General features: G+C 47.5%; 1 long non-coding RNA gene across 1 annotated transcript in view; it reads left to right on the top strand.

Annotated features, from left to right (window-relative positions):
* Positions 1–24,728, top strand: part of LOC110257104 (uncharacterized) — a 375,873-nt gene extending 351,145 nt beyond the window's left edge. The window contains exon 6 of the long non-coding RNA XR_014829736.1: positions 24,471–24,728. This is a non-coding gene — a long non-coding RNA (uncharacterized LOC110257104). The remainder of the gene's footprint in view (positions 1–24,470) is intronic.
* The last annotated feature ends 457 nt before the right edge of the window (positions 24,729–25,185 follow it).

Raw genomic sequence — 25,185 nt, 5'->3', positions numbered from 1 at the left:
ACACCACATGGTTTTGCTCACCTGTGAATTGGAGCCGAAAGCCCACCTTGACCTCTTTCTGGTAGCCCAGCCTCAGTTTCCTCATCTGTGAAACAGGCTGGCGGGGGCCACCCTCACGGAGCTAATCCAAGGGCAGTGAGTTGGTATGAGGGACAGAATCCGAAACCTGCTTAGGGCAAGACACCCCTCTGTGCTTCACCCTAATATCCGCCATGCTGTGCGTATCCCTTAGAGGGATAGCAGGTCAGGAGCATCATTAAAGAAGAACAGGCCTCTTTATCTATCAAAGGCAATGGATCCTTATCTCAGAGAGCAGTCTGCTCCCAGGTTCCCCGCAGCATCACTCACAACAGCCAGGATTAGGGAGGCAACTTCAGGGTCCATTGGTGGGTGAACAGGTAAAGAAGATGTGGCCTCGATACAGAGGAGTATTATTCAGCTATAAGGAGGAGGAAATCCTGCTGTCAGACTTGGAGGGCATTATGCTGAGTGAGATAGTCCAGACACAGAAAGACAAACTGCGTGGTATCCCTTACACGTGGAATCCAAAAAATCAGACTCAGAGAGTGGAAAGAAGCAGAGGGTGGAAAGTTGGTTGTCCGAGGCTGGAGGCAGGAAATGAGGAGAGGTTTGTCCAAAAGTGCAAACCCACAGCTCTAAGATGAGTAAGTCTTCTGCAGGATGCAACATCCAGCATGGGGCCCGTAGTTCCTAATACTGTGTTGAGTCCTTGGAATTGCTTAGAATGGCACTATAGTGTTTTCATCACAGAAGTCATTGTGTGAGTGATGGATTTTTTAACCAGTGTCTTTGTGGTGCTGGTTTCTTAACGTCCACATATATAAGAGCATCACACTGTCCACCTTAAACAAATGCATGTGTTATTTGTCAAACAAGCCTCAATACAAGTGGAATATGTTTTAAAAAAATTTTTTTTTGGCTTTTGTCTTTTTAGGGCCACACTCACAGCATATGAAGGTTCCTAGGTTAGGGGTCTAATCAGAGCTACCGGTGCTGGCCTACACCACAGCCATAGCAAAGCCAGATCTGAGCCGAGTCTGCAACCTACACCACAGCTCATGGCAATGCCAGATCCTCAACCCACTGAGCAAGGTAAGGAATCGAACCCGCAACCTCATGGTTCCCAGTCAGATTTGTTTCCACTGCACCATAACAGGAACTCCTAAAAATTTTATTAATAATAAAAAGCAATAACATAGGTAAAAAACATTTGCAAGCATAATTGATCAAGTTTGAATGCTTTTCAAACATAGCAGTAAGTGGATTATTTATAGAAATGCCAATAAACTGCTTTATCTTTAAAAAAAATAAAAAAGGTAAAAAAGAAGGAGGTCCCTTTACCGGATGATGAGAATTTCTAGTGTTGACATGGCCCAAAGGTGAGAGAGTGCTCCCAGCAAGAGAGGCATCCTGGGTGGGCAGGTTTTCTGCAGGCCTCCAGGAGCCTGGTCAAGCCGATGGGATTCTGCCCATATGACCGAAGTTTGCAGGCAAGGGAGGGGAGGCGGAAAAGCTGCCTGAACGGCCTGTTTGCATTCCAGACAAATTATAATTCCACACAGAGGTGAAGGTGGGATCCAGCTAAAGCCTTGGGACCGCAGACCTGGGAAGAGCAAAACATGTCTGTTATTGTCTGGTCTGATCTAAAGTAAGCTCTAAAATAGAGGCCCAGGCCTCATCTGAGCTGAGCGTGTGTCCTGACGTCTTGCTGTGGATGAAGTGGTGGTGGCTGGGTGCCCTGGACCCGGCTGGCTCCCAAAGCACATCCCAGACTGCCCTGGAGGCCTCAGTACTCCCTGCTGATAAGTTGCATCATGTGTGTCCGTTAGTGGAACTGAAAGCATCTGCGCACATCAAGGATCACAGATAAGACACTGTGAACAGGAAGGAGGAGGATGGCACTCCCTGCGCCCTGGAAACAGCTGCAGCAAACGAAGCCCAATTGAACAAGGGTACGTTTGCATGAAGCTTAGGGCAGCAGGTGGAGGAGGCGGCAGCGACACTGAGCACCTGGGCAGAGCATTTTGAGAACGTGCCAGAGTTGCTCGCACACACACAGCTACATGCATCAGAAAGCTGCCATTCACAGCTGTCAGCACCCATCTACACAGAGCAGAAAGTCAGCAGGTAATTCCCTGCTGGGACACAGCATTAGCTGGATTTGATCTCCACTGGTACCACACGTAGGAAGTTGGCACATGCATGGTTATAGCCAAGCTGGACACAGCCTCGCCAGGCACGTGAGTGCACCAGGTAACAGCAATGGAGCTAGAGTCGGCAAGCACGTTTAAGTCTATTTTTGGTGCTGGGATAGGAGTGTCATGTGATTACAGAGGGGACTCCGTCCTCCCGGCCCAGCCTCCCAGAGGATAAATCGACGGTGCTGTGTCCACAGGGATGGATAAGAGGCAGCTGGGCCAGAGCGAAGGATCAAGAAGGAGTAGGACTAGTGACCTCTATGAGTCATCGCCTCTACTGATGACATTTGCAGTAGCAGAAGGTTCGAGAGGGGCCAAGGGCCCCACAGCCCTCTCGCTCTGTGCACAGAGGAGCCAGCAGGCTGGGCTGGGGGTTGGGGACATCCTCCCTCCCAAGCTCAGTCCCCCGCTTCCTGCTGAGTGTCCTCATGACTGTCATCACTCTGGGTTTTTAACTTGGTATCTGAGAAGTGTGACATTTCATCAGTCGTCGCTATGGGACTGAAAACAGCATCAACCACAGAAGTGAAAATGGGCCTGAATGCCTTGCTCCAGCTCTGAAAGCCAGCGGATCTGCACCGCTGGTCCTGGGGGAGGGGATGAGCATGGCTCTGAGCCCCACTGCACCTCGGGGTCTGCTCCTAGCCTAGCCTGGCAGCAGGAGAGTCAAGTCTGCCACAGCCCAGAACCCCTGCACCGTCCTCCCCAGGGGTCAGCACCAGGGAGAAAGCAGCCCCGTTTTAGCCTGTGGAAGGTGACGGGGCCCAGCAGGACTTGCCTTCTGCTCCTCTTCTCAGAGGTCACTGAGAACCAGCCATAGGCCAGGCCTGCTGAGGACATGGACAGGGGTGTGATGTCTGCCCGCCAGGCTCTCAGCCTCACAGAAGCAGTGAGACTCATCCTGTCCCAGTGTTGCCACCAGGAGCCAGCCCTCCTCCAGGGTCTGGGATGTGCCCAAGTCTATGGACTAGGCTGTGCATGGTCATTGTAATCCACAGGGAAGCTTCTGTTCACACTTCCAGACCCGGGGACCCTGAGGGCCAGGCCTCCCCACCAGGCAAGTGGCAGGAGCCCTGGTGCATGTCACCTACCAGTCTGGAGAAGACTTGGGGGTGGAGGCCTTTGCTCCAGGACTGGCTCCAGCCTCAGCAAACTGCGTGGCCAAGTCCAGCCTCCAAATGGCAAGAAAGAGAAACACAGCCAGGCTCCCGATGGCTGGTGAGACATGCCAGCACCAAGACCCAGCTTCCAGTGGGTGAGGCACACCACTCTGGAGACCTGGGCACCAGAGGCCAGTGTCTCCTCCCTTCCTCTGTAGCTAGTGAGCTTCAGGCACCTCCCTTTTCTGGACACAGCCACGGAGTCTGCAAAGCATCAGACGCCCTGAGCCATGGGCTCCAAAGGTGCCAGGCAGGATAGGCAGCTCCCAGGAACCACACTGGGCATCTCTGAGGTCTTGAGGGGTACTGTGAGCAGGAGGCTCCAGAGTGACCCCACCCTGGTCCAAAGGGTGGATCCTGACCAAGTGATTCCATAACTAAGGCAGAAAGTCTAACCTGCAAATCCCTTGAAACTTACCCACAATGTGCAGGGTTCTTAGAGAAACTCATTTACAGAAGCAAAGGCAACAGAGGATCCTGTGGGGTAATTTTATCCCAGTGAGCAGTCCCCTCACCGCTTAACCTGCGGGTGACCCAGGAAGCCTCCCCCAAGAAATGCTGAGTTGCCAGCCTTGCCTCGCTGCTTGTCTCACAGAAAAGAACTGTGTTTGCAGCATTACCCGTTTTGACTGAGGACTTAACTAGTGCACAGTAAACCCACATAAGTCCGCAGGTGCTGAAGGCTGATGATACGTAATTCTGCTTATTGGATGCTGGTCGCCTTTGGGGGGGAGCAGGGGACTCTCTCAAACATCCATTTATGCACAATGCCTTGAAATCCTGGGGTTTGCTTAAATTTCATCAAAGAAAGTGTTCTTTCTCAAAGACCCATTTAAATACATAGGTAAAAAGAAGAAATGCTTTATCCCTTAATATGCAGAAAGCAAAAACTTAGCACATGCTTCTCCTTCCTGAACACGCAAGTATTCCAAAACGCATGGACTCGTCTGAATATCTGTGTTGTGTAACTGAAGCCCCTCGTGCTGTTCAACAGACAAGCGTGTCCCACTGAACGCCCCTGGCCAGAGTTGCAGGGGTTAAAAATAAGATGCCTGCTTGACGCAGAAGCTGCCTGGATCCAAAGCCCTGCCCAGCCTGGCCGGCGAGGCCGAGAACGCGGGACAAGAGCGTCACCTAGTGGCTGCATCAGTTGTTGCCGCGGTTGTTGTCAAGGTTCCGTCCTGTCCCTTTGATGGCCATTTCTCTTTCTAGAGGCTGCAGCGACCAAATCCCAGCCCACAGGGCCCTCAGGCCATCCGCATGTGGTACCTCAGGATGATGGTGCTGCGGCTCCAGCCCCACCCACCCTACACACTCTCCACTCTTCAAATTACGTTCCTCACTCTTGTGCTACCACGTATTATTCTAACCCGTTACACAAAAGGTCAGAACCTTTTTGCGTGGTGTTGCCTCCTTTCATTTATCTAAAATGAGCACCTTGCTGAAGGGCCCGGTGTTGCTCAAAGGCAACCCATACCCATGTCCTCCTGCCTTGATTTCTACACACCGTTTCTCTCTTAGTCCAAAGAGTACATCACAGATAACGCAAAACTCAAAGCCGGCAGGTCTAGTTATAAAATTCCACGGAAACACTTGAATACATTTCCATCGTGTTTTATCCAAACTCTTCTCAGCACTGGAAGGATATTCTAGGCATCGATGTCTTCGTTTTTTAGATATTTATAGGCTGATTTCTCCCAGTGGTCCATCACCTTCTCCCGACAGTGTATCAGGACTGTATTATCTTTTTATCCTAATAAAACGTCAGGGTAAATAGCAGCAGTCATTCATTAACTCTTCACTCTGTGCCAGGAACGGTGCTACTTTATTTTGGTTTTCTGGGCCCTGAGATGCAGCACAGTTTTTGGCCTCATTTCGACAATTTGGCTCAGAAGCTCGGGCCAGAATCACTGTCCAAGACCCCAGGCCCAGGAGGGCCAGGCTGGACTTCCTCCCACCTGCCCTCCCAACCATATACCGGACACTGTGCGGGCTGCCCAACAGGCTGAATTTGAATAATACAGAGGGCTCTTACATGGAAGAGGGATTGTTGTACTTGTGTGTTATTCTGGAAGACAGGCCAGACTGAGGGTGGAAATTGTAGAAAGGCAGGTTTCTCTCACTGTCAGATACTTTGCAGTTCCTCAAAATCTCCTGTCACAAACTCATCTTCATCTTTGTGGCTGTCCCCAAACTCACATTGCTGGCGTCTGTGTTCTAGATTCAGTCTGACCAGCCCAGAGACCAGGGGCTCGCATATTCAGTCCCCTGACACCAGCAGATTTATGAGATGCCATGTATAACCGTGGGGTGAGGAGTGAGTGAAACTGCAGACAGTTGCTTTTCCATGAGTAGAGCTCATGGTCTTCTGATCATTTTTTAGTTAAAATTATTAAACCATATCATAAATATCTGCCTTTGAGCTGCATAATGGGCCTAAACTTGTTCTTCTTTTGAGAACTTTCCCATTTAACTCATAATACGGGTTGCTAATTAGCCCAATAAAAACACCAGCCATATAGGTGAGCTGCAAGTTCACAGTCATAACTGCAAGCAGTGTTTCATCATTTATTTTACATTTTCCAGATCATGTTTAATTGAAGTAGCCACACTTATTAGGAAGAAAACTGTGCCAACTATCCAGTCACCAGTATCCTTTCGTCAAATATGGCCATGCCAGGACACACGTTGATGCAAATGTCCCAGGGCTATAAAGTTTACTGGACGCCGTGTTACTGTAGCTGAGGAGAAAACTGCTCCAGAGGAGGGTCCCAGGCATCAGGAAAACCTCCCCCTACCCCACCCCCGCCTGCACAGGCTGGTCTTCAGTGCCGCTGTGCATTGCATGTTCCCAGTGCATATTGGCTTTAAAACGCAAAGTCAATCAGTTTGTCTGCCTGTCACAGTGCTCTGTAGGTAACTCATGAAATCACCTGAATGATTGAATCAAGCCAAGAAAATAAACAGGACACGGTTCTTGGCACAGGCTGGTGGCCCGGCCCCTGACAGATGCCCTCCCCACACTGCTGGTGAGGGGGTGGGGTGTGAATCCTGCTGTAATTGGATTCTCCGTTTCATTTAACCTGATTTCCAGGAATCAAATTCCTGGAAATCAGCTGTCCTTCAGGTTCCAATCTTGACTTTGATCACTTTTGCTTTGCTGTATGGAGTTTAATTCTATCAAGATTTATTGGAAGAGTCCCTGAAAATGAATGTTTTAGAGAAGCCAACAACCTAGGTGGCTTTGGAAGATGCTGGGGGCAGGGCAGGGCTGTGTCTTTCCACGTCCTTGCTTCAGCCACCTGCTTCTCTGTTGTTTCATTTGAGGGGACATTTGTAGACTCTGCACAATGACTAGGCAGCCTCTGCTTTTCAGGAAAATAGCTTTCCCAGGCAGTGACCCGGGTCCTGGGTACATGTGAAGTCCCACTGGATGCCCTGCAGCTGAAGGGTAGGCCGGCAGGGCCTTCCATGGGGAAGGTCCCCAGAGGGAAGGGTTTTATATGAGGGGCATCACCCCGAACCCTCCAGGGTCTGAGGGGTGGCAAGTGAGGCCTAGATGTTTGTTGGGGTGAAGTGCATGGGCAGGTGTGGGGAGGCCTTGGTCACCCTATGTAGATCCTGGTACCCTTCTGTGACCTGTCCCTGCTGTGGTCAGGAATCCACTGGCTCAGCTGGGATCTGTGACATTGAGGAAGAGCAGCAGGGCACATTCAGACCTCCGCCAGCATCCACCCTGCCACCATTGAGATCCAGCCCCAGATCCTGGGGCAGCCCCAGTGAGCCCCGGACAAGGGAGAGCCCTTCTTCAAGGTCAGCATTTGTTTGAGGCGTGAACAGGTGTCCTGGTCCATCAATGTTCCCAAGCTAGAGAGAAGGCTGGTCCTGCTTCACAGGCCGCAGGGCTGTCTGCCACGGGCACCCACCCGCACAGAGAGCGTCTGAGACGCATGGGGCCCTCAGCTCTCCTGCTCTTTGCTGGGCTCATCCAGGTATCCAGGGTCAGTTGGCAGATCCCCTAGGACAGTGGGCAGGTGGCAGTCCATCAGCTGCTCTGGGTCAACACCCTCACGATCCCTAGCCACTCTTGTCCCTCTGGCTGAAGTACAGTAGACTCCTTCACAGAAGTCTCACGGCCATGCCCTTGATCCCAGGTCCTACCCAGTTTTCTGTTTTGCTTTGGTGTCTATACTTTACTCCATGGGGAGACTAAAAGCCACTTTCCTCCTACAGCCCAACAGGTGTTGGACTCTCTAGGTTCCCTCTAGGCTCTGCCTGTTGGTCACACACCACGGTCCTCTGCTGACATCGTCCAGAACTCACGGTACCAGTGAAGGTCACGGGTTCATTCTCTCCTCCCAGCCCCCACTGTTTGGGACAGTGCAGTCCTCAGCCTTTTCCTCCAGGTCCCCATCACAATATTTCTGATGTCTGCTCACCTCATGGCCTTCTTGACAGCTTCCTGCAGCCCTGCCCCAAAGCCAATCCCGGACACATATTTTGGGTTCTGTTGGGACCGTCCCCCCTTCAAGTGCCAGCCTCTATGTCAGTGTGTTGCCATTATTCAAAAATCACCGAGGAGCACTTACCCTGCCTGGCCTGCAAGCTCCGCAAGGCCAGGGGTGTGCCTGCCATCCCCCATCGTGTGTCTCAGGGACCTGTCAAGGAACCCAATGCACACAAGGTGACACCAGTGGACACTCCATGAATATTGCATGAGGGAACCATGCATGGATTTAAATACAGAAATAAGCCTCCAGTGATGTTTGGAATTTGCATGATCAATATCAGCAGGTTCTAGACCATAATTCAGATCAGCAAATGTCCTCTGCAATGAAAGTCTAAACACAAAAATGCCTGCTCTGGAAAGACCATTAACCTTCCAATATGCTTTGCTATTTGTATGTATTGGGAAGAAAGAAGACAGACATGTGATCAAATGTTTCGCAATAGTTTTTCTAATCTCATAAAAGAAAGACACGTTAACCTGTGACCTCTGTCAATTTTGTCTTCTTAAAAATGAAACTTCAAATAAATTATTGAGAAGGGGAAAAATAAAATCTCTGAAAGCACACAAGTTTTTAAGAATGTGGCCTTAGAATTATGCACGTGTGTCTGCCTGTGGGAGGAGCTGAAGGGGGGATGTGATTTAGGAATGTGTCTCCAGTAATGGGAAACAACCAACCGATGATGCAGTTAAGAGAAGAGATCCTATTTTCTGCAGTTTGTAAGATATCTGCCACCTGCTGTGATTAAAGCCTCTATCATCTCTCCCTTAGGGTAACCATCCTGCCCCTCCACTGTCTCCCCATCTTCTCTGAAGGTGGACGGGATCCAGGTGGATGGGACAAGATTTCCTGAGAATTGAAAGCAGGCTCTGGGAGAATAAAGAGAAGTCAGACATGATGGTTTTGGCTGCACCTATAAGATAAAAGGGTTTTTACTCTTACTTGCTTGGAAGGGACTTGGGGAGAAGCTAGGCTGAGTGGAGGGGGAGGAAATCAAGAGAATGCTTCTGGGCTCCCTAAGTGCAAGGTGGACTTAGATATTCAGGGTGAAAATGTTCGGCAGGCACTCGAATACCTGAGTCTCAGTTTCGCTAACAAGTTCAAGAGCAGCGTCCTCGGCAGATGCAAGGCACTCAAAGGCACAGAACTCTGTAAGGTCACCCATCTGTGGCTTTAAAAGAAAAGTTCCCAGCACAGGCCACGCCACAGCTTTTAGTAGGAGGACTGGGAAGTTCTGGGGGGCAGTCAGGTCTTGGAAGAGATGAGGTTCCAGCCCTCAAATGTCAAGGGGCTGCTGAGGTCCTTACCAAGACCAGGGACCAGCTGATGGCACCGAGGAAGGGAGGGGAGCCTGCTGAGCCGAACGGCTTTTCAAGAAGGAAAAAAGCATCAGTAAGGGCTCAGAAGAATTCAAGAAAGGAGCTCCTAGGCACTCACAGAAATGTGTCCTTAAGGAAGAGAAGGAGCAACACCCTAGAGCAGCACAGAGGGAACTGTGGTCCCATTTACTGAGAGAGGATGTGAACCCCTTGACCAATGGGATCGTGGAGGGATGGTGATGCTCAAACCAAACTGAGGTCCCTGAACATGGTCAGGAAATCCAGAGGAAAAAAGCCACAGACTCCCTGCTTGAATAGCTAATGGGATGTTGATGGATCCAAAGTGATGATAAAACTCTGCGGCTAACACTGGGCTTCAGTGATCTTGGTAAAGAAAGGCATCCTTCCCCTCCAACGAGCCACAGTGAGGAGGAAGCCTTATCTGCCACGATTTAGGGCCCAGAGGACCTGTGCTCTGAGTAAACTAGAGGATGTCTAGAGAAATTTCTGGGGACACTGGGCAAACCTGGGGCCCTGGTGGGAGTTACCCCCACAAGGATCTCAGTTTCCGCCTGATGCCAACACGCTGTATGGGCAGCAGGTGTGTGACAGGTGTGATGTGGGCCCTGGAAAATTATTGCCCAACAATGCAGACACAGGAAACAGGGAGGCCTTGGAAGGGAGCAGAGCCCTGGATGCCCCAACACACCCCATGCACCTCATCCTACTCCATGACCCCAATTCCAGCTGTGTCCAGTTGCATCTGAGGACGCTCATGAGAAGGTGATCTTGTGTTCACCACACACACCTCCTCCTGCCCCATCTGGTCAGAGCCCACGGCTGCAGCCATGCTGTCCCACAGCAGTGCCCCCGTGACTTGCGCCCCACTCCTGGAGGGGTACCCCATAAAACCACCCCCTGCAAAGTAGTGAGTACTTGGCTTCCAGAAGTCCAGTTTTCAGAGACATCAAAATGGCATCGATGGCTGTGGACATCATCCAGAAGGGTCCTCACCCTTGAAGGACCCTCCATGACCCTTTATCCACATCCCATACCCAGCGTCTTCCTCCCTCCAGTCCACCACATTCATGAAAGTCCCTCCTCTGACTGCAAACAGACCTTCCTTCTTCATATTCTTACAGTCATCACAGTGGGCTCAAGAAGTGAGTGCTTTGTGAGTGAGTGGAAATGTTTTGTGATGTTATCCAAAGCTTGCTGTGGTTGCTGTTGTTGTTGGATTTGGAGGTAGAAATTTTAGAGTGGAGGAGAGTTTAGTACCTTAAAAGTTTACCTCTGAAGCCAAGCTTTCCGTCCTGGCTCTGCCACAGACTAGTTCTTTTTCTTGGGCAAAATAATCTGTTTGTGGCTTAATGTTCCCAGCTATTACAGAAGATGATGTTAGCGCTGCTTCTTTCATGAAGGCCATAGTTTGAGAACGAAGTAAGCTAATGCAGCGAAGTGTCTGATACACACAGGTTACTAAGTTAATGTTAAATGTGATCTGGGAGAAAAGCAGGATGGCAAGGTTTTCACAGTAAAGCAAAACTCAAAACAGCTTTCTTTTTACCACTGGCGTGTGAATCCCACATAGACTATGCCAGGGCCGTCTTGCGTCTGCACAAACCTCTCTGAGTTTCAAATAGGTTTGTAGAATATAATAAAAGCAAATAGAATTGCCATAAAGTTTACTACAAATACATGATACAACCATGTTAAATTGCTTTTTATTTAAAAATCTATAGAAACATGAAAAATGACTCCCAAGACAAGCAGTAAATTCTGGTCCAGGCAAATAGTGTTAAATAAGAAACTGTAACACTTACTGTTAGAAAGATTACAGGTGGTTACACACACAAATGTGCACACACACCTATTTATTTAAAAGTTAACATTTTAAATACCTGCCCTTGTAATCTTAGATGCAACGATAATTAAAATACGAGTCATAGATGACGACTCCATAGATTAGAGAAACAACATCCGACACTTTTACCATTTTCTCAGTTAAAGTACCTAATAATGAATGCCACCTCTGTTGTTTCTGGACTCTGGTATTTCCATGATGTGATAGAAAGGTGAAGAGCTTCTTTAAAGGGGAGTTTTGTATCCTCATTAAGAGCCAGCTAAGAAGGCTCACTCCATTCTTGATTTGATGAAATCGTTTGATATTTAGACCCTGGTGATCCCCTTCAAGCCACTAAACAACCTAGTTTCAAAGCGAAATGATAAGGAGTTCTGGCCATGGCTTAGCAGTAATGAACCCTACTAGTATCCATGAGGATGTGGGTTCAATCCCTGGCTTTGCTCAGTGGGTTAAGGATCCGGTGTTGCCATGAGCTGTGGTGTAGGTCACACAAGCAACTTGGATCCCACATTGCCATGGCTGTGGCGTAGGCTGGCAGCTGTAGTTCTGATTTGACCTCTAGCCTGGGAACTTCCATATGCCATGGGTGTGGCCCTAAAAATACAAAAAAAAAAGTAAAACAATGAGTCTGTAAGGCGGTTCTTGTTATTTGGAACTAGGGGCTGTGATTATGTTGTGCGTTTTACGCCACCTGTGACACACAGATCATCCCTGAAGGACACATGCCCTGCCCAGAGAGCACAGCTCTCAAAATGTGTGGTGTGCATACATGTACACACCCATAGACATGCATACACATATAGACACACTAACATTTACACGCACAAGTACTGACTCACACCATCCCGACAGTGGGGTCCGTCTCCTCATCTTTTCTGCGTAGCATTTGTTTTAGCAGCAGGTATAATGAACCTCAGGGCAGCCACCTGGAAGGTTCTATCTAAAGCAGAGATGGTCCATTATGAGAATCGTGAAGTAAGCTCGAGGGCCTTAAATCACCAATAGACAGCTGTCACATCTCACCTTTCTATGTAAATGTATAGAATATAATGTACAGTGACATACCTTAATTTGTATCCATTACTACACCCCTGATTTCCAAAGTATATCCTGGCGATAAGGATACTGAAAGCAACAAAGTGTAAGGAGAAACCACAATCTGTAACAAGTAAAGGCTGGGCCCATAGACTCACGTAGGGTCTTATTTTTCTGAGAGCACAGCTTCTTCTTAAAGTCAAGTAAAAATGCTTCCTGGAACACAGCACAAACGTATCCATTATAATTCAGTTGTCTTTTCGTATGTTTGTAGACCATTATTTATTCCCATCTGCAAGAAAAAAATAATAATTTCAAAAAATTTTATAATCTAGAAAATAATCATAGATATTAATTCAGTGCATCAATGTAATGAGCTAATTATACAAAAGGATGTTCCAAAGTCTACTTACTATATTTTTGATAAAGTGCATTCTAACCTCTCTTCAGCTGTAACACCTTCTTCTTAACAGGTGTGATATTTCTTTTTTTTTTTTTTGCCTTTTTTTTTTTTTTTTTTTTGTCTTCTTTAGGGCCACACCAAAGCATATGGAAATTCCCAAGCTACAGGTGGAACTGGAGCTGCAGCTGCCAGCCACAGCCACAGCAACACAGGATCTGAGCCGAGTCTGCGACCTACAACACAGCTCACAGCAACACTGGATCCTGAACCCACTGAGCGAGACCAGGGATCAAACCTGCCTCATGGATACTAGTTGACTTCATTACTGCTGAGCCACAATGGGAACTCCCCAGGTGTGATATTTCTAATGGGTGATAAAGGGGTTTGGTTAGGTTTGACCTCATAATGTGGTTTTTTAAGCTGTTCCCAGTGCATGAGCCTGGAATCTGTCATCTGTCCCTTTTTTTCTTTTTCTTTCCTTGTTTTTGTTTTGTTTTGTTTTGTTTTGTTTTTTTGATGGTCACACCTGGAACATAGCCAAGGACTGAATCTGAGCCACAGCTGCCAGCCTACGCCACTGTGGCAATGCCAGATACTTTAACCCACAGTGCCGGAGCCGGGGATCCAACTGGTGCCCCCACAGCAACTTGAGCCACAGCAATCGAATTCTTAACCCACGACAGGAACTCCTGTCATCTGTTCTCGATCACCTCGGTCTTCGTGGGGCCACAGGGTGATCAGAGTCAATCCCCAGCGCCCCCTCACACTGTCCCCCTCAAGGTTAAGAGGCATCTTAGGAACTGGCATCTGTTCAGCTGTTCTTTAAAAGTTAACGTTGATCAAGCATCCATCTGGTGCCAGGTAGTTTCCAGGCACTGGAGCTACTAAGATACAATAGTCAATGGAAACAGAAACAATCCCTCACCCCTGAACCTTCAGTCTGGAAGAAAACAAATATATTTATCACAATATCTATAACAGAAAAAAGTCACAAGCCATCACTCTTGGCTGTGAAACTGCAATGCACCATGAGCACATCCGTCCTTCTAGTAACTTTATCCGGGAGAAAAGTTACACACACAGACATGAAATGATCCAGATCCAAGTTTATGCCAAATGGTTGCTTCCTGCTCCAGACACAGATCCTTGATGCAGTAAGAATTTTTAAAACTACTGATCTGGGAGTTCCCGTTGTGGCTCAGTGGGTTAAGAACCCAACAAGTATCCGGAAGGATGCAGGTTTGATTCCTGGCCTCGCTCAGTGGGTTAAGGATCCAGCATTGCCGTGAGCTGTGGTGTAGGTTGAAGATGTGGCTTGGATCCCATGTAGCTGTGGCTGCCATGCTCTGGGGCCATATCTACTCTGTGGTTCCTTTGCTCTCGTGCGGTCACCAGGCTTGGAGGTCAAAACCACAGGAGATTCCTTCTTGGACTCCACTGGATTCTCCATGCTCAGATTGTATAAATTTAAATTAGGAGACTTCTTAATGGACAAAAGCAAGATTAATAATAATATAGCCCAATAGTAATCACTGCAGTTATTCTGTTTACGGCTATGGGCCTTCACTTGGTGTATTTTTTGGAAAACCTCCAAAAGTATTGTTTTTCTAGGATAAAATTAGGCAGGAAACTTCTTACTCTAATGAATTGGATTTTCACCTGGAAAATTCTTTTTTGATAAAAAGGAAAAAGCACGAAAGAACGAGATTCCCAGCTAGAAACTCTCTGATACAGTTTTTGCTCAGCTAACGTCTGCTGAGATGTTTCCTACAGACGTGTGTTTCCGCGGGGATTGTCTCTCTGGTTTGCAGGGCCCCACTGGGCCCAGTCTCCTGTCTGTCCTCACCATCTGTTGAAAATTCCCACCATCACTGCTGGTCACACAGGTCAGGCAGTAAATGCCAGGCAACAGCAAATAGCTTCTTCTCTGTGCTGCAGTTTTTTCCCCCGGGAAATGGTTGGGCAGATGCTGCGGCCCCTTCTCCACACGTGATCACTTGAGTCTCCTTTTCAACAAGAAAAATAAAGCATTGACATTTTCAGTCTGTTAGATTTGTGATGGTTTATGACAGCAGAGCCCAACACACTCCCGCTGCCACTTCTCTTATTCCAGAAGCTCTTTGGGGTCAAGTCAACCCAGTGATCTGTGTACCTGAGGGGATGTCACGAGGGACGTAGTTCCTCCATAGTGACCACTGCCCAGGACTAGCCAGGCCACGGAGAGCCTTTGGTTTGCAGGTGAGCAGAAGCCCTGACTTCGGGATAAGGAGGCTCGGGGCTGGGCACATGAAGCGCGTCATCCTTAAGCTCTGAAACGGAAGATCCTAGGCTCTGAGACAAGAGTGAGAACAATCTCTTCCTCTCAGAGATCACCTGCCTTGGGATTCAAACCAAATAACATATGTGCACCCCAGAGCCAGAAGGGGGCAATGGTTTCATGGATCAGATGCTGGAGCCCAGGAGGCCTAGTAACTTGTTTAAAACAACAAAAAGAGCTCCACAAACATCTTAGCCCTGGACCAAAACCCAGGGGCACAGGAAAGGGAACCTGAGTTTTGTGGGGGAGTTTTCTGCTGAAACCTAACTTGGTTTCTATTTTGCTATTTATTAGTTTCTTCTAGAACTGTTTCTAGTGTGTCTACGATCTCTTTGGCACAGTTCTAGAACTTTCCAAGAAAAGAGACAGAGCCCCACCTTCTGGAGAGAGCCTGTGGTCAGAAGATACGGGCTGTGGCCCCGTGATACAGCAAGTGCAGCCTGCAGCACGTAGGCGGCCACTCAGGAGAAAATACAGCCGCAGCTGCAGGGGAGGCCGGGGCCCTAGGGATGCTGAGGGTCAGAGCTGTTGACAGAGTGGACAGAAGGGACCCAGCACAAAACTTCAAAAATGAGTAAATTGTGACCACAAAGCTCCCTCTCTGGCAAGGAAATAAGCAGAGGTCTTTGGAAACAGCATGGGAGCTGCTCAGTTTAAGGTGTGAGTGTTGCTGCAGAGAACTTAGGAGAGCCGCCACAGGGACCGGGCTTTGAGCTGGGTTTCAAAGGATGCTCGAGGGATTGCCAAGTGAAGGAAGAAAGGGATGATGTTCCGGGTAAGGGTTAGCTTGGCGTCCACCCCGCCTGCTTGCATCAAGCCCTGGGTGGGGGGTCCCCCAACCAAGGGGGAGTTCCAAGCCAGACCCCTGAGAAGAAGAACTGGGCATGTCCTCCAGCAGAGGGAAGGATGCTCTCTCAAGGAGCAGAGATGCATTCAGCTTATCTTAAACATGAAGGACTTATTTTAAACACAAATAAGTTGTCAGCAGACAGGAGCCTGAATTGCAAAGGAAATCTTCCAAATTTATGACAAAACAAGGCATTGCTGCTGTGGCCAGACCTCAGGGTGGGGGATATTCCCTCTGAAGCCCGTGCTTGGAGACTGGTGCTCTGTAGGGCAGAGGTGGCAACCGCCCTGGAGATAGTTCACCCCTAGTGACGCTTCAGCATCGCGGTCACCACCAAAGTTACTGCAGGTCAGATGCCAGTCCCCACCCACAGGTGTGGCCTACTCATCAGGGAACGCAAAGGAAGTTTATGGATTGAAAAAATAAAAAGCATAAAGCTGAATTCCAACAGAGAGAGCTTCTCACACAGGACAGCTCTCAGAGAAGGGACTTGGGGAAGGTCAGCCTCAGAGGGGACAAAATTCAAAATTCAAAACAGATTCTTGAGCTTTTCTACACTTAGAAAAAAGTGATAGAAAAAAGATTTTGGCCTCTATACCTCTCTGACAATTTTATTTTTTTACTATTTATTTAATTTAGAGGCATGCTTTTTAAAATTATAATTTAATGAATATGCCCAGATGTAAAGGTTTTGTTATTTTTCTTTATTGCTTCAAACAATTGGTTTGTATTTCTCTGTGCTTCAAAGTTTTATTTGTTGTTAATTTTCCATCCATATCCTATTAACTCTTTCTATCTGATATGGTTTGCAGGTATTTCCCCCCTTTTGTTATTTTCCATGCAAAATGATTGCACTTTTTTTGGTTTGCATTTTGGTTTTGGGGGGGTTTGGGGGATTGTTTGTTTGTTTGTTTTTTGCTTTCTAGGGCCAAATCCATGGCATATGAAGTTCCCCGGCTAGGGGTCGAATTGGAGCTGCAGCTGCTGGCCTACACCACGGCCACGGCAATGGCAGATCCCAACCACATCTGCAGTCTACACCACAGCTCTCGGGAACACCGAATCCTTAAGATTCATTTCTGCAGAGCCACAGACGGGAACTCCTTATGCTGTATTTTTGATGGCATTATTTTTAGAAGAATTTTATCAGACTTTCTCAATAGCTGCAGGAGTTTGTGTCTGTACACTTAGAAAACTTTCCCCCTCTGACCTTATAAATGACATGTCCTCTGGTTTCTTCCAGCCCTTGTATGCTTTTTATTGTTTTTTTACATCAAAACCATGAATCTGTTGGTACCAGATTCTAGTCCTAGTGGTGAGGTTTGGCTTCAACTTTTTCCAGATGGCTGTTGAAATGTTCCATGTCACCTGCTTCTGGTCACAATGTAGAGGGAAGGACCAAATGGACCTCAAGTCCAGGGTCAGCATTGAGGGCTCATACTTTGACTGACTATTATGATGAAAATGGTTTTACTTTCCTTTATCCCTTTTCACCAAGTTATGTTCCAATAGCACCCATGTAGGATCTGCACTGCTCCAACCCTTTGCCTGAAGGTGGGCTTTTTCAATTCACTTCACTTCCAATTCATCATTAACTTGATAGCAATTGAGGTGAACTGCAAAGGGTTGCCTGGTATTCGTAAATTCTAAAAGTTCTGCAAGCAGAAATGGTTACAAGGCAGAAGATGGTGAGATATATGTTGTGTATGTATGTACATGTATGTTTCTTTGGGACAATACTGTGAATTTGAGGTAGGTAACCTACAACGGCAGTCCTCTTCCTTTGTTTGGGACCTAGAGGTGCAGTCTTTCTCTACTGCTCTGTAGGGTTCAACAAGGATAACTGCTGAACCCAGAGGGGCTTTAAGGAAGTGGGGGCAGACGCATTGTCAAGCTCTACAGCGGGTCTCTTGCACCCTGTACACAGAAGACTGCCTCAGTCTGCCTCAGTCTGTTCCTTCCCCTGATGAGAGAACTGTCCCCTGGTAGGGACGGGAAAGCTCAGGTTCCAAGTAAACAATCCTCCTGAAGGATTCCTGCTACACCTGCTCCGAGAATTACACTCCCTCCAGGAAGACCTCCCCAACAGACTGGACAGGGAAGGAATAGCGAGGTTCAAAACACTGCCTTGGAGTTCCCGTCATGGCTCAGCAGAAACGAATCTGACTAGCATCAGACACAGGTTTGATCCCTGGCCTCGCTCAGTGGGTTAAAGATCCGGCATTGCCATGAGCTGTGGTGTATGTGATGTGGTGTAGGTCACAGACGCAGTCTGGATCCCGCATTACTGTGGCTGTGGTGTAGGCCAGAAGCTGTAGCTCCAATTCGACCCCTAGCCTGGGAACCTCCATATGCTGCAGATGCGGCCCTAAAAAGAAAAAAACAAAACAAAACACTGCCTCATCTTAGCACCAACACCACTTAGCAGAATCCCAGCAGACTCAGTTCTAGCACAAGCCTAGGGTTCCAACGTAGACCAGTGTGATGGTGGATTTTACACATCAGCATGGCTGGTCTAGCACTATTCCGGGTGTGTCCGTGAGGGTGTTTGGATGAGCTAAACATCTGAATTGGTAGATCTAGAAAACTCTGGGCCCAGCAGTGCCCACCCACCAGCACTGCAGCCCAGGGAGCCTCTGACCCATGGGTAGGGGCTCCTGGCCAGAGAGGCCCTCTGGAGGCAGGGACGCCAAGACTGGATGCCAGCAGCACAGACTCTTGCCATGAGCAAAGCCCTGCTTCTGGCCTGGCTGGGCCATTGAAGGGGAAGGCGCAGATGCAGGGCCAGATGAGAAACACAGAGACTGAGAACTCTGGTGGCTGGAAGGGCCGGGGCTCCCCTCAGGCTACTTCAGGCCTTGCTACTAAGCCTGGGAGGAGGAATGCCTGCCAAGTGACTCCTTTGCTGCTGCTTTCTTTGCTGGTGTTAATTCTCAGACGTCTCCTGGAAAGTCTTTGCTGTCTCTCCCAGGTGTCACCTATTTCAGCTCCTGGGCACATCCCTGTGGGTGGTAACTGCCGCGAGGTCAGTCAGTGCTGGGTTGTGACAGGCATTCATGCCACCTTCTTAGCCTGTGGTCCCCAGGCACCAGCAAGCACTGTCCCTGTATCCAATCTGATTTGAGTAATTTGCTCCCACGTCATCATCTCAGGTGTTACTCTGTTTTTTCCATAAAAAGGCATTACCTTCCCATAGTTCACAAATCAGGAAGTATTACTGCCTCATATATGCATAAGAAATTTCACACTAAGAGTCTGTAACCACATCTCTAAACATGTGTCAACTTTATTCCTAGAAGTCCTACAGAATTCGCAGTGCGATCATCACAACTGTGTTTTCATTCTCTGGAGGCTTCGTGGCACATCCAGTGGAGAAGATGCCACAAACCATTTGGTCTTGTCACTCAGGGAGGCAGAAGTCCAAGAACTGCCTTCCCGTGACGTCTGAGTCGTGGCTAACACCACGCGTGTCCTCAGGTGTCTTCTTCCTTGCAAGCAGCAGGTCGCTGTGTTCAAATGGACTGTTACTGGGGTATGGAAGAGGTGACCCCAGGCAGACCACCACCCACTCACCCAGGGCTGAGCCAAAGAGGTCCTTCAGAAACCCCAGGACGCTCCAGAGCAGATGTTGAAATTAGTGCTTAAATAAAAAACCTGAACTTGGCAGAGGAGGAAAGTAAGGGGCAGAAAGACAGCCAGTTCACCTGGGGCTCAGTTCACAGCCTCAGCTAGAACCACCCTGCTCTGTGTGGTCCCCAAACATCCATATGACCAGGAGCTCTCTGCATAGCAGACAGAGGGCTGCTGTTCTGCGGATGTGGCGCCACTGGTGCAGGCCCATGAGGCTGGCGGAGGTTGGCTTTGGATGCAGGATGCCCCTGCCCAGGCTGCCCTTCCCTGGAGCATCATCACAGCCCCTTTCAAGGAAAGCCAGCAGGGGGCGCTTTCCTCACCTAGACCAGACCCCTTGGCCCTGGCCACTCAGCGATGAGCATGCCCAGCCCGGAGGGAAGGCAGTCACTGTGAGACCCCTCCCTGTGGCTTGGGTCTCCTGGGTTCTTTTCAAGAACAGAAACCTAAGGGTTTGGTCATAATCAAGTTGATGTCTTAGAAAAGCACCAGGATTCATCTTCAGCCTCATCTGCACAGACACTGCCTCTTCACCAGCCAGGCTTTAAGGTTCCCAAAGAACGTATTCATGTCAAGGAGTTTCGTAAGATTGAAGAATTTTTAATTACAAATAAATAAACCCGTGTTGTCTCTTGTGTGTCCTCAGTATATTAAAGAAATTGCTTACTGTATCAACCAAATGATTCAGAGTCATCACCAGTTAATACGAAATCTAGAAAACACGTCATAGAAGACCCATTAAGAAAGGGAGAAGAATTAAAGAAAATTAAAGAAAGCATAAAAATAACAAACCCTCGAAGATGTTCGGCTCAAACATAAACAGGTTCGCTTCGTTATATGATCTGGAGTAAGTCTTTTTTTTAATAAACACAGGAAATATGCCTCATGAATCACACAGCAAATTGTTATTATAACTGAGTCATTCTTAAGTAGCAGAATAATTAACACAAGGCCTCTCTCTCTAGTGTTCCCCGTGTTGACGGTTTCTTCAGAGTACACAGTGTAAAAAGCAATAACTTGCTCTTAAAACTCAAGAAATTAAATGCCACATAAGACAGATGACTTTTGACAGGCGATTCTCAACCTCGGAGGAGATGTCAACGTTGCACAGAAACGTGATGAAAGCCTCGGGGGTGTCACACTCCAGTCCGAGGGTGTTTCCTCACCACCTCCTCCACCAGGACTGAGCTCCTGCTTCTGGAAACGACACATTCACAACACAGTCAAGCGGTCCAAGTGCCAGGTAGGGTGTCTTACTAGCAAGAGGTAGTGCAGAAATGGTAACATGATCTAAGGTACAGGTGTCTTGTTGGAAATAGCCTAAAATAAAAAATTAAATTCTTTTTCTAATTTAGAATTCCACTGAAACTAGAATCAGGTGGTTCATAAAGGGGAAGCATTCAGAGTGTTCGTAGACTTTTCCTTTAAATTTCTGAAGATTTTTAATACATAAAAGGAGGTTATTTAGCAATAAATATAAGACGGCAGAAAAATGATTAAACTTCCACTTAAGAGAGCAAATTATTTCCAAACACTTATTTTAAAGTTCTGATTTGCATAAAAGCAATTAATATGTTAATTATAGACAAATCCCATCCACATATTAACTCAAACCTTACACACACTTAACCTACTTCAGACCTTCAGTGTAGAGAACTTATAATACCTCCCCTTTGTGCTCCTCTCAATCCTGACTAGTATGTCTTAGTGATGATGACAGAGAGTGGGACCAGCAGGAATTAAACAGGGCGTGGAATGCATGCAGCACCTATAAGCATCTCACTGCAGCTGTATGGTCCTTCACTCAACAAACAAACATCAGGGCCCTCTGTTCTAGGTGCTGGTGATAAGAGCTGATGGTAAAACAGTGACCTGAGTGGATGTGGGCTGCCTTCACGGAACTTACAATGAGGCATAAGAAGGAAGACAAGCACACAGATAAAGACATAAAACACATAGTGTGATAAGTGGGGGACAGTTATTGTGTCTGCTTTATAAAGGCAGGATCTGGAATTAAAGTGGCTTGTTCCAGGACACAGTGCCCTAGAGCTGAAGCCAGAACCGAATTCATTAAATCCACAGTTTGTCAAATTCTTTAGCCCAAAATCTTCATCAATGCGCGTTATTACCTTACCATGATTTGTGCAAAGTAAATGTATATATATCTGGGCTTGATCTCTGTTGATTGGGATAGAATGATTAACCAATTCATTCAAAGACCTGATTGAGCACCTGTGATGGGTAAGACATTGGGAATCCAGAAATGGAAAGGTATGGGCTTGGCCTTCTTGGGGCTCATCCCCAACAGAGAAGAAGAAGAAAGAGGTGGAGAAAGGGGAGAAGGGGAGGGAGAGAGGAGGGGGGAGGGGGAGGGAAGGGGGAGGGGAAGAGGAAGGGGGCGGGGAGGGGGATCCGTCCCAGGTAGTTATCAAGACAGAAGTGGAAGTGTACATGGGAGAGAAGCGGAAACACAGAGACAGGACTGACAGTCCCAAGCTCTCCTGTTTCACCAGGCCTCCCCCACTCCATCACCACAGTTATTTAAATGTCTGATGAGCAAATTGGACTAAACAGCTTCTGCAAGAGTAAGTAAAAGAAACATTAGTCACCAATAAAAGAACATCGTAGGCACACAACGTGTTCTTATACATGATTATTAGTTATATCTGTCCCTGGAGTAGGGATGTGACGAGGGGAAGGGGAGATGGGCTGGCCATAAATTCTGGGGCCCGGCAGTCTCCTCTCTTTCATTCAGTCAGATGCCTTTTCCCTTCCCACTTTGCAGTCTCCAAGTTCACTACTATAAAAATACCCCTAAACTGCCACCGCAGCCCCCAAGAGCACACAATGGCTTTCAGGTCTGTCTAAATAAAGATGATTTGTATAAAGATGTGCATAAATGTCTCATTTGTCCTTTCAGCCCCATTGCCTGCTAATAATTATTTAAAAAAAAAAAAGACAAGACAATGTAATCGTTTACAAACGCATTTTAAATTCCCCATGCCAGCTCGACTTTTAATTAATCCCTTCTCCTCCCTGGCCTCTGCAGCTCAGCTTCACCTCCTGAGATATGTCTGCTCAGAGCTGTGTTTTTAAAGCAGGGAACATTCTTCTTATTTTAATCTCCCGTCCTCCCCATTCCTTACTTGCACTGTTTGGATAAATAACTTCAGCTTGGAGAGGAGGATAAACATGGATCAAAAACAACAAAGGAAGCAAATTACTTCCCACCTACAATGCGGCATAATAGAACTAATAATCTCCAGAGACATCCACCTGATTTACAGATGCAGAAACTGCCTGCCTCGGGACAAGCTTCCTTCTCAAAGGTGCGGGAACATGGAATACAAAGGAAATTAACGTCACTTAAAATGCAGCCCTCTCCCAGCCTGCAGGAGGGATGAGTGAGCAGAGGGATGGCCTGAGTGGCCTGGGGAGCTCTCGGAGCTGCACAGGGGCTGTGGCCACAGCCAGGCAGCCCAATGGGCCCCAACTGAAGGGCTGAGCCACCAGCCCACCCCAACCAGGGGCTGGAACCACCACACGGTCAGTTCTTCGTGGACTTCGGGAGATTTCTTTCCTGACTTTCCATCACCTGGGTGTGTACAAGGACACGTGAACATTCAAATGACTCCTGGGGAGTTCCCATTGTGGCTCAGAGATTACAAACCCGACTAACATCTATAAGGATATAGGTTCAATCCCTAGCCCTGCTCAGTGGATTAAGGATCCAGCGTTGCTGTGAGCTGTGGTGTAGGTTGCAGATGTGGCTTGGATCCCTGCATTGCTGTGTCTCTGGCATAGGCTTGTGGCTACAGCTCTGATTGGAACCCTAGCCTGGGAACCTCCATGTGCTGTGGGAGCGGCCCAAGAAATGGCCAAACGACCAAAAAAAAAAAGAAAAAGAAAGAAAGAAAATCATGGATTTGCAGGATAGACTTGTGACTGCCAAGGGGGAGGGAGTGGGGTGATTGGGGAGCTTGGGGTTAATAGATATAAACTATTGCCTTAGGAATGGATTAGCAATGAGATCCTGCTGTGTAGCACTGGGAACTATGTCTAGTCACTTATGATGGAGCATGATAATGTGCAAAAATAGAATGTGTACATGTATGTGTAACTGGGTCACCATGCTGTACAGTAGGAAAAAATTGTATTGGGGAAATAACTATTAAAAAATTTAATAAATTTTTTAAAAGTGTCTAAGTCAGAATCCAAGGGTAAGGCCAGCTGGAGGAAATATTCTCACCTCCTCTCTGTAAATGAAGCAAAAACACTCCATTAAATTGTCTCCAAATTCTGTCTTATCTGCCAAAAATATCTCCATGTCTTTCTATGCTTGAGCCAGAAGTGGCCACCACCTGGCTGGGCTAATCCCTACACCTGCACTGCTGATTCTGCTCTGCCTTCCATCTTTCATTTTGTAAAAATACTTCCCAATTTAGACCAGTTGTCGGTTCACGATAAAACTGAGAAGAAGGTAGAGGATTTCCACATACCGCTTCCCCCCACAGCCTCCCCATCAGCAGCATCCCCACCAGGCGGTACCTGTGTTACAATTGATGCACCTATGTGGGCACATCACCGTCACCCAGAGTCCCTGGTTTGCATCGGGCTTTACTCTTGGGGTTGTGCCTTCTGCGGGTTTGGACAATGTATGATGACAAGCACCCACCATCATAGTGTCATGGAAAGTAGCTTTACCATCCTTAAAATCCTCTGGGCTCTGCCTATTCATCCCCCACTCCCCCAACCCCTGGGAACCACTCATCCTTTTACTGTCTTCACAGTTTTGCTTCTTCCAGAATGTCTTATAGTTGGAATCACACAGCTCATAGCCTTTTCAAATTGGCTTCTTTCACTTAGTAACTGCATTTAAGTTTCTGCCATGTCTTTTCATGGCTTGAAGGTGCATTTGTTTTCAGTCCTGAATAATACTCCAGGGTCTGGATGCACCACAGTTTGTTTATCCATCACCTACTGAAGGACATCTAGTTGCTCCCAAGGTTATTATGAGTAAACCTACTGTAAACACCTGTGTGCAGGGTTTTGTGTGGACATAAGTTTTGGACAAGACTTCTTTGGGAACATACCAAGGAGTGCGATTACTGGAGCATACGGTGAGCATGTGTCCAGCTTTATAAGAAAGAGCCCTTCTGTGTTCCCAGGTGGCGGCACCACTCTGCTCCCCACGGCAATGACTGCTGAGTTCCTATGGCTCCACACCCGCATCAGCATTTGCTCTCTTCACTGTTGTGCTTGAAGCCCTTCTCAGAAGTGTGTAGTAATACCTATATATGAATTTTTCAAGGAAGTCCCCCTCTTTGACCGTCCCTTCCTTTTCATCCATTTGACTGACTCAACTCGAGTCTCCTCTATGTGGAAAAATGCATTTTAAATCACTTTTCAAAAATCTGGTTTTAAAACCTCAAGCTTCCTATTATTCTCATGACGTTTGAAATGGAAGGAAAAAATAATAGTGGCTAAGAGCCCATATTTTGGAGTCAAACTGCTAAGTTTACTGCCTATGAAGCTTAGACAAGTAGGCTCACTTCTCAAAGCTTCAACTTCCTGTGCAGTAAAACAGGGATTAAAATGGAACGTATCTACTGGATGTGAAAATTAAAGGTGATAATACCTGCAGTTAGCTGAGCAGAGTTCCTAGCAAGTACATTCATTGCTCAGTAGATGGTTACAATAATAATGGTGCACAGGATCTTTGGCTTCTGCTTCCAGAAGTTCAACAACCTCCTACTTTCTTTCTTGAAACTTACTCTCTTCCTCTTTGTAGCTTGAAATGATCTTGGCTGCCCCCCTCCCCCTTCCTCCCTCTCTCTCTCTCTTCCTCCCTCTCTCCCCCCATCTCGCTCTCTTTCCCCCTCT

This window comes from Sus scrofa, chromosome 15 (assembly GCF_054392235.1).
Source record: "Sus scrofa isolate SSC_HxYL_T2T_F1_AM1 chromosome 15, Sscrofa_HxYL_maternal_Yorkshire_Landrace_v2.0, whole genome shotgun sequence".
Taxonomy (NCBI): domain Eukaryota; kingdom Metazoa; phylum Chordata; class Mammalia; order Artiodactyla; family Suidae; genus Sus; species Sus scrofa.
The sequence above is the reverse complement of the archived record's forward strand: the minus strand, read 5'-3'. Positions and strand labels throughout refer to the sequence as shown.